This window comes from Cololabis saira, chromosome 12, assembly GCF_033807715.1.
Source record: "Cololabis saira isolate AMF1-May2022 chromosome 12, fColSai1.1, whole genome shotgun sequence".
NCBI lineage: Eukaryota > Metazoa > Chordata > Actinopteri > Beloniformes > Belonidae > Cololabis > Cololabis saira.
In genome coordinates, this window is record NC_084598.1 from 34,968,594 (window position 1) to 34,982,386 (window position 13,793).

The 13,793-nt window shown below is 40.2% G+C and overlaps 1 protein-coding gene across 3 annotated transcripts in view; it reads right to left on the reverse strand.

The window, feature by feature from the left end:
* bsna (bassoon presynaptic cytomatrix protein a) overlaps positions 1-13,793 on the reverse strand; it is a 196,407-nt gene that overhangs the window by 101,768 nt on the left and 80,846 nt on the right. The window lies entirely within an intron of this gene.

The following is a 13,793-nucleotide window of genomic DNA, read 5'->3' on the forward strand; positions in this document are numbered from 1 at the left end:
GCTTCATTGATCCACTTGACATGGTGAAAACAAAGCAGAGCAGCTTCAGAGTTTTGGCTGCAATTTCTTTTTTAAAAAACATATTTTATATCCTTCACACGTTGACATACTGACACGTGTTTTTAGGCCTTGATTAGAGCTGATATTGACATTCATCCTGAATGATCTGTAGACTGCCTGAAGTATACCAGATGACAATTAGGGTTAGCTGTGGCTACCAGCTCCTTCATCACAAACAGCTACAGATTTACAGATTACCAGGAAGTGATAACAGCTGGCCATTGGCTGAGCCGACTGTCCATCAATCCTACAGGAAATAAATGTATTGCTTTATATAAATTCTTTAAGTATGTCAGAGTGGCTGTGAAATCAAACTATTGAGATTGATATGTTGTTGTTGAACCAGGCTGTAAATACGTTTATTTCTGCTCTAAAATTGATCATTTTTACATGGGAGTCAATGGAGATTGAGCTCTCTTTTGCAGCCAGCCTCCAGTGGCCAGTCGAGGAACTGCAGCAAATCTTACTTCCCCATGAGATTTTCATTTAATTTAATTTAATTTATTCCATTCATGGTATATATTCTTAATAATGTTGTACAAAATTCCATGAAGTACACATTATCACCATGAAAGAAAAGGAGCAGGAAGAAGAAAACTTATGATACATGCCCCTCTCTGTTGACATCTGTTAATAAAAGATTCAATCTACAGTATAAGATAGATGGCTGACGCTTGTCTGGGGCACATGTGGCTACTTCCCAAATGCATCCTGGGCCACATTGAAGGACTGCCTACATAACTGATTTCTTCTTTACATAGGGACATACAGGGACATTTGTGAAAACAACAGCATTATATTATAATGAAAAACAACAAGCAGAAGCCAAAACAACTGCCAACAACACAACCGTGTTAATATCTATCTGTGTTGGTGTGATTTTCCCTCAGAGTTCTTCTTTCAATTTCCAGCAAACAGCAAATCAGAAGGAAGGTGTTATTTTTTGTCTTTTTTCAGGGGATGAGGTTCAATTTAGTGCATTTCTGCCTCTTGCAGGTTAAAAAGAACAATGCATTTTCTTTTTCTAATATAGTTGCTTATTTGCATGAAAGGGAACAAGGACATACAGTAAAGGGAGTGAGATCCGGTCACAAGTTATCACTCCAGTTGCATGTTAAGACACATGTTGATGCCAGGTGTAAACAGACGCCCATAGAGCGCTGGCCAATATGCAGCTTGATCTCTCAGAAAGGATGTTAATACTAGGTCTGTATAGGACCTTAGAGTGAAGAGGCTGAGGGAAATAAGGTAAAGGAAGGAAAATACCCAAGAAGAAGCAACGAAGGCAGGAGAGAATTTGTGAAATAAATGATAGGAATCATTTGGAGTTGAGCAAGAAGAGTATGGAAGGACAGTATGGAAAGTGGAGGAGAGGATAAAGAAGATAAATGAATGTGCAGGAGCAAGGGAGGAGGTGATAACTTAAAGTTGGTGATAGAGAAGGAAATAAAGAAATACATTTGAGAAGGGGAGTAAGTATAGAGGATGAGGAGGAGGAGGAGGAGGAGGAGGAGGAGGAGGAGGAGGAGGAGGAGGTGAAGGAAGGGGCTGAGTAGGTGAAACTATTTCTGGTTGTTCAATCCAAGTTTAATTTCATTTTTACAGATACTTTAAAACTGTCCTCTTCCTATTTTATCATCACAATGGAGCCTTTTTAATTGTATAACCTTATTATAGGAGGCAGAGGAGTGGGCACCAGGCCGTGTGTGTGTTTGTGTTAACACATATGTTTTATTGCCCACATTACAACCTCCCTTTTCCCTTCCTCTGCCAGCTGACAGGTCACTCTTCACAGTGACAGTAAAAAGCCAGACGAGGTAGATCTGCCCACCACTTTCCTCCGCTGACGTGACGTGTAGGAGGATCTCATTAGCATATATTGTGAGTGTATGGCTGTTTTCATAATGCATTCTGACATTAGGTAAAAGTATGACTGTGACCATTTCAGATAAAGCAGCATCTGTTTTTTTTTTTTTGAGTGTTTTTTTTCCTGCCCTGATTCGTGAGGACTTTCAAAATGTATGATATGCCTAAAATGCTTTCACATAAATGATCAGCCAGTATGAATCATCTGGTGTTAGCTGAGCATGAAAATGAAACAAGCTTACAGATGGAGATGTGAAAAAACACCAGTTTTATAGGAATATAGGACTAAAGACCTGAGGAATATACTTTAGTGATGAGAATCATTATGTATTTTAGGCGGAAGACCATATATTTATTAAAAGTTAGTATCTCTTGTGAGGAAAATGCATCACAAGCGGTGTTAAACATCCCAGGTCCTTTAATTTTATTAGTGCTAAAAAGTAATCAAAGGCCCAGATCCCTCCTCCCCTGGAGAAGGTGAGTTAGCTTTTCTTGCATTTTTGTATTAGCTGAGTGTTTGTGATAAGTTTATTTGTCTTTGGAGCTGTGTTTGATTAAGTTCTTTGACTTTCCAGCAAGACATATTGCCCTTCATACAGAGAAAGAGTGTCAGCAGCTAACTTTGCCTCACAAGCTTAAGCCTTTGGCCTCTCATCGCAGCAGTGGATGGAGGTTGATAGAGAATCCCAATCTCTATTTAGGCTTTGTGTTTATTAAAATGTTGTGCCTAGTTTAACCCAGACTGACCAGAAACCTGAACCAGTGACCCAACTATGACAAGAAGGCTTAGAAACGGCTGCCTCCGTGGTGGACAGACACACACCAAAGGCTACAGTTTGTTAAGAGTTTGACCCACAAATGCGTAACAAGTGTTAACGTTAATTAGCAGAATGTTCCAGTGGGACGGACTAATACACACACAAACGCATATACAGTATGCACACTACACATATAAACACAAGTGAACTGAGGGGAATACTATGCTGCATAAGATTGTAGTTCCCTGTAGGACTTATCGCGTGAGTGTGTGTGTGTGTGTGTGTGTGTGTGTGTGTGTGTGTGTGTGTGTGTGTGTGTGTGTGTGTGTGTGTGTGTGTGTGTGTGTGTGTGTGTGTGTGTGTGTGTGTGATACATGCCTGCAGGGACCAGAGGATTTTGACTCCTGCAGTAATGGGATGGCAGCTAGCCAGCAGCATAGCAGAGCAGCAGTGGGCTTCGCTATCTCAATGCTTATTTCAGCAGGGAGCGTGAAGGCAGACAAGTCAACTAACTTCCACAACTCCTTTAAAATATGTGTGTTATTGGAACAGAAAACCGCTCTAAAAATACTCTATCGTAACATACTTTAAGTTCTGAACAAATTAAAGCTAAAGATCCCTCGAGTTGCTTAAATTTGAAGTCACTTTCTATGCCACCACCAACATGCCAAGAGAGTTGGGACGTTGTGTGAAATATTAATAAAAAGCTGAATGCAAAGATTTACAAATCTCATAAACCCATATTTTATTCACAATAGAACAGAAAACATGTTACATGTAAATGTTGAAACTCAGGCCTTTTTACCATTTAATGAAAAATATGAGCTAATTTTGAATTCGATAGCACCAGCATCTCAGAAAATAAGTAGGGACATGGGTAATACAAGTTCAGAAGTGAGTGAACCTTAAAGGACAAATTAGAGGAACATCTTTTAACTGATAATTGACAACAGGCCAGTGACATGGCGGAGTATAAAAAGAGCAGTCTCTTGGGCCTGGAATATACTTGCAGTTAATGCGTACATGCACGAATCATGCCTGCCACGCATATCCTACATTCGTTTGGCATGTCTGTCGTGCACGCCCGCCAAAAAATATGCAACATGCAATAATTGCTAGCGGAACTAGTACACAGAAAAGGAGCAATCGGCAGCTCTGAGATCTGCTGCACTGGTGTAGCGCTGATCAGGGGGAGCAATCCCATCCAGAGGGTTGTCAGATTTTACAGTCTATTCAACGTCTGTACATACAAACATCGTGGGGCACGATTAAATATAGTGTTGTTGTTTCACATCGTCAGTTTCCTGCATCGATAAAACCAGTAAAACCAGAAAACAGTAATCCCAACAGCGTTGATTTAATGTCCCAACAACCATCTCCTGTTTTTTCTTTGCCAAGACTGCAACAAAACCTGTTCAACCAGTTCAATCCAGAGATGGAAACCACAAAAAGACTTTGAATACTTCATTATTTAGAGTAATATCTACCTTCAGAAGATTTCAAGAAACTGGAGAAATCTCTGTTCTTAGAAAAGCCCAAAACCCAGTGATGAATGCCAGTGAGCTTCGCTGAAGGCGCTCTATTAAATACAGATAGATTTTTGTAATGCAAATCACTCTGTGGGCTCAAAAAAAATGTTTTAAATCACTGTCTAACAACGCCGTTCGCCATGCATATTAGAGCTGCATCATGCAAAGAAGAAACCAAATGTGAAAATGATCAAGAAATAACACTGTCTTTTCTGAGCCAAAGCTCATTTAAAATGGACTGAAGGAGATGTTCTGTGGTTCGACAAATCAATGTTTGAAACTCGTTTTGGAGACTATTGGGAGGGCATCCTCAAGATGAAAAGAGAAGAGGAACCACCTATGTTATCATAAGCGTTCATGTGTGATGGTGTAACGGTGCACTGGTGCCTATAGAATGGGCAGTTAGAGCATCTGGAAAGGAAACATCAATGCTGAAAGGTATTTACAGGTTTTAAAGCAACATATCAGACCTCCCTTTCAGGGAAGGCCTTGCTTGTTTCAGCAATACAGTCCTACACCACATGCTGCTTCCTTTACAAATATATATCAGACAATAATCATCCGCTGCCTCCGTCTTCTGTTCTACTATTTTCCCAACAGCGGTAGCAGCAGCCACAATTATTTATCCAACACTAAATACCCACAACTCCATCTTTGTTCTGAACAAAGGTCTTGAAGGACAAGATTCTAGCAGAGTTATGTTTATAAATAGAAGTCGGACGACATTTCACGAGAATTATGCTGTTTTGGAAAATGCTGTTCAATGGAAACCCCAGAGATGGAAATCCACCAAGGCAGCGGCTTCACACGTACACACTCTTCCCCCTCTGTTACTACTGCCAAAGGTGTAACAGGGTGCAACAAAAATGTCACACTGTTCCACCTAGGGGTAGTTCACTAACAAAAAGAGGTCACAGAGCGTCAATCTATACACCTAAAAACTACTAACCAGACTAGAAGTCTGGCTGTAGTAATAGTCTCAGACCTAAATTTGTAAAAAACACTTTGAGGCACTAACAAATTCAGCCTACTATCACCTTAAGAATATATCAAGGTTAAAAGATCTGATCACTCAGCAGGACCTGGAAAGACTAGACCATGCATTCATCTTTTGTAGGCTTGATTATTGTAACAGCATCTTTGGAGGTTTACCTAAAAAGTCTGTTACACAACTGCAGCTCATTCAGAACTCTGCTGCTCAAGTCTTCACTAAGACCAACAAAGTGGACCACATCAGTCCAGCTCTGAGATCTTTACACTGGTTTCCTGTCCAACAGAGGATATAAGTTCTGATGCTGGTCTATAAAGCTCTCAATGCTCCAGGACCAACATGACCTCCTGACCCAGTATGAACCTTCCAGACCCCACAGGTCATATGGATCAAGTTTTTATCAGTTCCCAGAGTCAGAACCAGACATGGAGAAGCTGCAGTCAGCTTCTATGCTCCACATGTCTGGCACAAACTCCCAGAAAGCCTCAGATCAGCTGAAACCTTCAGTGTATTTTAGTCCAGGTTGAAGACTCTGTTCTCAGCTTCATTTGAGTAAAGCTCCAAATCTACAGTCCCAAAACGTAATCATATTTTAACTACTGTTTTTATCTGATTTGTATCTATTGTTGTTATTTCTTTCTTTTTAGTTTAAATTTCAAATCATGCTTTTTATTTATGTTTTAATGTCTCTGTAAAGCACTTTGAATCACCTTGTTGTTAAACTCTACTGTAGGAATAAACTTGCTTTGCCTTGCCATGTATTACATTTTGAAGTTCTGTGCATCTGTGAAGGACGTATGACTACTTGTGTGTGACTGCAACATTTCTGCAGCTGCACTTCCATTCTCAGACATAATGGCTCAACCGGGGGGGGTGGCCCATAAAAACGCAAATGTCTGTAATTGAGTGATCTCAAGACATGACGGGTAAACAGCCAGTAGATATTTTCCCATTTACAAAAGCCAAAGGCAATGACCAATGTGAAAACTCCTTCAAATTGTTTTGGCATGTACCGAGTCTTGTTGCTGCAGAAAAAAATGCTTATCTTAACAGAAAAACTACTGACACGAGACCCCTTCCTGCAGGGTTATGTACAAATGTATTCATGCATTACAGTGTTGGCCCACAGCCATGTGTATCACACCAAGACATGGACTACATGAAGAGTCCAAGGCCTGAGTTCATGGTCTTCAGACAAAGAACCCCTAAAAGACTCATTATCCCAGCAGGCTTTGCACTTCACAGCTAATTGCGAGGAAGCCAAAAAACCAGTGGCGCAATGAAAACCACTGTAGCTCCTTTTGTCTCTACTCATGCAGAAACTGGACAACCACATGTCCCATCTGGCCACAACACTGACTGCGTTTACATGCAGTCAATAACCCTTTTAAAACCTGAATATTGTCAATAACCCGAATTTTCACAGCCATGTAAACACCAATAACTCCTTTGAATAACCTGAATCTGCTCATATTCAGGTTTTTAAAAACCCGAATATGACCCCTGGGTTACTCCTTTTAAAACCCGGATATTCAGTCATGTAAACGCCAAACGGAATATCCCCATCAAACGGAACATGAATTTGTTTTCTGCGCATGCTCTGTTCACAAGGAATCCTGGTCTTTTGAGTCCAGGAAGTTCTTATAAACACGGAAAAACGGCAGATCACGCCACACTTTTGGAGTGAGGAGGAGACTAATAACTTCATAAATGTAATGAAGGATATGAACATTTTATCATTTGTAGACGGTAGAAAGTACCGAGATAGTGAGATTTAAAATAAGGTGAGCGAAAAGTTGCGCGAAGCAGCATTTGTTTTGAATTTGGATACAGGAAGAAGAAGCGGAAATGACGGGAATTGCGTCATCACGTTCTCCGCGCGTCGCTGGTTTGATCCAGATATCCCGAATGATTAATTACCATGTATACAGGGATAACCCTGTTAGCTCACGCATGTAAACGGAATAATCCGAATGTTTCAGTTACCGGAATATTAGCAATAACCCGAATTTTGACTGCATGTAAACGTAGTCACTGAGTAAGGAGTGACCTGCTGATAAATCTGACGCCGCGGCCGCAGAAAGAGGCACCCCAGGTGGCTCGGACCGCGTATTGTTTTTAGAGATTGTTTTAGTAGTTTAAAAAAAAAGTAACCTTGTTCCGTTTGTTATCGGCCACCTTTCACTTTTTTTCCCCTCAGACCGACTGAGGGGAGAAGGACCAATCAAGCTACCCAACCAATGCCATATCTCCTTGGCTTCATGGAAACAGAACAAGAGCAAGACCAGAAGAGCAAAACCATCCAAATTTTCTGCCCAATCCAGGGACAGCGGTGGTGTTCCTGAGGACAACAACCATTCCCATCGCTTCCTGGAACCATTACAAGTGATGTGCTTGTGTCTTGAAGGTTAGGTTAATGGTTTAACTCAGCTTTTAAAGTCCTGTTTGTTTGCCTAAAGCCGTCCAAGTGGAACGGGCCCATCATAGAGTTTCATCCATTGAGCAATCAGTTTGGCTCTGATACAGTGTGCTTGGCCAGTGTTATTTTGATTTATTGTTTTGTACCCACATTGCTTGGGTGCACACACACGCGCACACACGTCCCATCTTGGCCATAAAACCTCTCGTCCCTTTCTTTTGTTCTTTTTCGAAGGCCCAGCAGGATGACGCAATCGCCCATGTGATGACATCCGCCATTTTTTCCTTTGCACCACTTATGTTGGTGGAAGTTTTGGATAACGCAGGACCTGATCATCACATGATCTCTTCCACCATTTATGTGGTTTTGGCAGCCATTTGGTTACACACACTCTACTTTCAGCCAATTTAACTGTGAATGTTGGTATTTACGATAATCAAAAATGCCACTATATTTTTCTGTTCCCTCAACACATGTACTGTTTATATGAGCAGTTAACAGCCCATAATATCCAGACAGCAAATCTTAAACCATATACAGTTCAGCCCTTCCGATATCCTCAGAGCTGAAATAAAGTTATTTCTTTGGGAACTCAAAAGTCTAAAAGTTCTTTACCTCGCTGCATGTACCCAGATTTGAACCTTCTCGTCAGTGGTGGGGGGTTGCTGGGTATTATTGGGATTTAATTGATCTGGCTTTGGTTTTAGTACGAGAGAGACTGCCGACTTTGAAGTGGTGAAGTGTGCACTTTGAAGTGCAGGAAGCAGTCCTCACTTGGACAGGAGCATTATGGGTAGGGAAGATTGCTTCCTCAGCCCCCAGGGTGGAGAGCAAGACACAATCAGACAGTTGCTAGAAAGGGAGGTACAGAGAGAGAGAACGCTTGAGGAAAATTCAGCTGAGGGCTCAGAGGAAGGACAAGACAGGAAAAGGAAAGATGAGTGAGGTGGATGGGAAGGGATTAGCAGTATCTGGGCCTGGACTCGAGAGAAGAAATATGTAAAACAGGGAGAGCTAATCAATGAGTGCTGAAGTTGAATGAGTTGATAAGAAACTGAAAAGAAAACAATACATCTGAACTATGTTTACCTCTTCAGTTGAAATGCAAACTCATAAAGTAATGTGTTCTGCAGACTCTGAACTGGTCCTGAGGCTTCGCCTTGGTGTGGTAAAATTCACACATTTGTTTATAATAATCATACCGTACCTCCAAAATATCTCTGGCCCAGTTTGTAAATAGTATGAAGAGAAGATGATCAACTTTGATGAGAGCATATATAAGTATAAAAGTCACATAATCAAACAGGATTCAGAGATCTTGGTACAGATGTGCTGCATTGTTATATTTGTCAATAAACCACATTTAGGTGTTTTATCAGAAAACCAGACTAGTCCTACACTTATATATTCATCAGGTCAGCAGCAGGATACAATGTCTTAACTGATGCAACAGAGACGCAGATGTTGTGTTTTGGATTACAAACATTCTTCTTTCTGATCAAAAATATTCAATGACCAATGATGCAACACCAACTTTTCTTTTCGAGATTATAAGTATGTTCTGTTTCTCTTCCTACGATATTCAGTATCAGGATTATGAGTAAAAGTGCTTACGACCAACTAAGTTGGCTTTTTTTTTGTGAAAAGGCATTTTCACTCTTTTCCTGACTTCAGCAAGAAGGGGATTTTTTTTTATTTTTTTTTATAGCAGTAGGTTCCACAATTCATCTGCTCAGCCACATTCATTAATTCAATGTGCACCTTTAAAACATTTACAAGAAAGGAACAGTGGTTTGTTCCTGTATAATAGTCAACGAGAGGGATTGTGCTACCAAACAATGGCTCTGCAACCAAATCAAAGTACCAGCTATGTGTTCACTGATTAAGTAAATACATATCAAATATATTTTGGTTGCCGTCAGGGACCACTTCAAGCCCTTTGCTGCCAATCCAAAGAAAATGTTTGAGTTGGATAAGAATGATCGAAAAAGTAACAACAAAAAAAGGGGAAAAAACTGCATTGAGAAAGTAAGGAAATTAAAAGCAATGAAAGCGTGGGGTAAAATGGTGGAAGAAAGATCAGAAAAGAATAGCATGGGGAATGAAAGGAGTGAAGGAGGAGAAAGAAAAAAAATCAGAGTGCGGAAAAGCAGGCAAAAAAAATGTCAGCGCAAAAGAGGGAAGCTGTGGGAGAGGATAAGGATATTAGGGAATTAGAAAGAGAGATGAGTGGAGGATGAGGGGCTAGAAGAACACAGCAGAGAGGAAGAAAAGAAAAAGGAATAGCAGACTCCAAAAATGTACAGGGAATTAGTTCTGCCACATGAAGCCGGCGGTTCTGGCTGGGACGCGCTATGGAGACAGGATTTCAGTGTGTGTGTGAGTGTCTGCTAATGTTGATCTTTGAGTGTGTGTAACTTCTTCTTTTTTTATTTGCATGTGAATAAGTTTGCAGTCGTGCATTTATGTGCAGGTGCAGATGTCTGGATACAAGCGTGGCTGCTCAGTCTTCACTGGTCCTGCATGTGCTGCCTCCTCGCATCAGAACCAATGTGACGTTGACATTTATACAAAAAGGCCTCCTTTTAAAAGAGCAACTCTGAGAGCAAAGCTCAGACAGGTGACAGGGCCAGACGTGATTCCTCCTGATGCCGTTCAAAGTACAAAAGTAAAAGTAAGCAAGTGAGTAAGTAAACAAAGTGACTGCACCATTGTTACCCTTAATTTTATCTTCAACAAGTCCTCAACAAGCTCATTTGCTTACAGGTTGCAGAGGTTGAGCAGAGGTGTATTATTGGCACAAAATCTGAAAAAAGTGAGGATTTTTGTGAGGATTTTGATTTATTTATGTTTAGGAAAACATAAATAAATACATTTCCAGTCATCGGTGAGTCATCCTAAGTTGATACCAGGAAGATATTTTTTTCATCTTGAAATCTTGAATATTTAGAGGAATAACTTCTTGGTTTATTTAAGAAATAGCACCTGCCATCTGGGTTATTGCAGCTTTCAAAAGCTTTTTTTTAAAGTTGCCATTCTTGAGAAGCAAAAACAGTTCAGAGGCTGTTTCACATGAAAGTTCACTCTCATATTGAGCATCACACACTTTTGATAAGACTTCTGTTGAAAATATAAACAGCTTTAAAGCCTCTTCAGGTGAACTCAGGAGACAGCCTGTATATTCACATCTGTATATACTCTGCACACTCTAGGAAACATCAGTTATGATTTGCTTATGTAATAAATTCAGTGTACTATGCACTCATATGTAACATTTAACTGCAGAGGCTTTTGTTAATGGTGTGTGTGGGTTTATTAGGTTACAGAGACACATAAAGGTATGAATTGTAATTTAAAAACAATTCTACACCTGAAACTACCCAGAAAACACTATAATAACAATAACTCTGAAAAGATCATCTTCAATATCTGCAGGATAAATACAAATGGAGCAAAAGTAGATTTCTTATTTAATGTACGTGTCAAAATATTGACAAGAACACAAGAACAACAGTTAAATCTCCATTGCGTCGACAGTGACATGATTAAAAAAGATACGCTCCCTTTTTTGGGGAATCTGGTTTCCAGCTGAAATACAGTATGAATACACACAGCATGTAAAGGTCAGTCTCACCCGTCCTTCACTGCTGACTCACCTCCCGAGCTGCTCTGGCTGTACGTGTGTGTGCGTTTCATTTACAGCGTGCTGAATCAGACTCTAAAACTGCAGAACTCTTCTTTCATCATCTGCAGCAAAACAATATGCGGGTGAGTCTGAATTCTGACTTTTCAACAGGAATGGTCCGATGAATGTAACTGGGACTGCAGGTGAAGGTCGGTGGGCTTGAATGGCACGTTTGTACGTATCTGTAAGGTTCAATCTGTTTCTGGCAGCTGGGCAACCGTTGGATAGTGTGCTGTGGATGAACCAAGGACTGGGGAATAGTTTCCTCAAAGTGTCTTAATATCAGGTTGACTAAACACGTAAAAGCAGTCATCTATGTCTCTGTTTTAGACATTATCCTTTCCTTCTGGGGCTTTGACGAATGGATAAAGACTGTATGCAACATCTGATCTGCAACATGAACAACGCTGTGGTTGTTTTTTCAGTTATAACGGGAATGACCTCAGTCGAGAGTCGTGCTGCATTAAAACAATCCAAGTGTGAGTATGCCGACCCTATTACACAGCAAGCATCTGGTGTGTGTATCCGTACGTGTGTGTATGGAGACACTGCAGCTCTGCAGCTGCACACACACACACACACACCTCAACATGCATGTAGAAAAATACGTTGATGCATTCAGACACCAGCAAACACCCACAATGTAACACAGCAAATGTGCATAAGCCCTTTAAGACCTTTAACTACCGGTCTAATCAGGTCTCTGCTGGAGCGTGCCCAGTCCGCAGAAGAATTATCCACCTGCTCGGACAGCCAGGAACCAGAGGAGAAGCGTTGCTGGGATTATTTGCCTATTTCACTTTCCTCTTCACTATTTTTTGTCTCTTTCACAAGAAATGAGTGTCCATATGTAGGAAATGTAGTGCTATTACAATAAAGGTGCAGAGCTTGTGAGAAGAGGAAATGGGTTGACGGGGAGTGTGAGAAACAAATAAGGTGGGGAAATATTGTATATTATTCTTGCTTAAGATATGTTTAGATATTTATGTATTATATATTATATGTTGAGAGAGATAGTTGAAATTATGTAATGTATGTTATATATTTATTGGGTATGTAGCACATATATATTTATAGGGATATTTATGTAGTTTATATAGTGTATATTTATATTTATATAGATGTATATAATAGTTGTATTTTCTAGATATTGATATATGTATGTAATATTTATATTGTCTATATACTTATATGGATAATTATGTAATAATAGGCATGTTTACGGAGTATTTATATAGATTATATTTATATGGATATTGTGTAGATATAATAATAGCAATAATTGTAAATCCATAGTGTTATAAAGGGGTAGGAACTAGGAAAAAGTGGACACTTCTTCCTACTCCTTTTTTTCAAACATATGTTTAAATGAAGATGTAAATGTTTATCTTTTTATTATTATTTTTTACTTTCATTTTATATACATGTTCGAAATAAAAATTCAATTCAAAATGTTCAGTGAAGTGAAGCGCTCATGTAACATGATGTGAATGATGACAATGCATTAATAATATTCAAACTGAATAACTTCTTTTTTTAAATCCCTAACCATGTATTTCTTATACATATATTTCTTGTATCTGAATGTAACCATCACCATCCACAATCTGAGCAGAGATCTCCATACGTCTCTCTCCCCAGCCACCTCCACATGCTCTGCCAGGTGATTCCAAGGCATTCCCAAGCCAAGTGAGAGATAATCTCTCCAGGGAGGTTCTGTCTCGTGATGGGACTTGGTCAAAACCGCTCCCCTGGGAGGCGATCGGAAAACGTCCTCACCAGATGCCCGAACCACTTGAACTGTCTCTCTTTGACTCCTCAGACCCCCCCCCTACGGGTGAAACCCGGGAACATTTCAGAGAAAACTGATTACATCCGCCTGTAATCAGGATTTTATTCTTTCAGTCGCTCCTCACAGCTCGCATAAACATAAGAGGACTGGAAAACGTAGATCGACTGGCTCGACAGCAAAGCTATTCTGCAGAGACTTTGTTGCTCCAATTGTTTCTTGACTTTCTGTCAGCTCTCTTCTGATCACACTTTTCTAATTTCCCATTTCCCTTGCCAGCATTTCAGTTGGAATTAGTTCTCATTCAAACAGCTTCTCCTACTATTATTATTTCCTTTCCCCTTCTTTTTTTAAACTGTATTTACGAAGAGCGTGCTCCCCGCCTCTGTGTTGGAAGATCTGCTGTTGCTGCAGGGATGACACAATCACTGCACTGATTATTTGTCATTTCTGGGCAATGATGACTGAGCTGCTTGTCTGCAGCTACAACTCAGATGGGCATCGATGAGGTGTCGCTGTCAATCCTCTCTGCCCATCAATCTTTCACTTTACACCCAGAAGGGACAGGAAAGGCTGCCGGTGTGCCTCTGCTGTGAGGGTGGCAGAGGTGTCAAGTAACAAAGTACAAATACTTCGTTACCTTACTTAAGTAGAAATTTTGGTTATCTATACTTCACTGGAGTAATTATTTTTTAG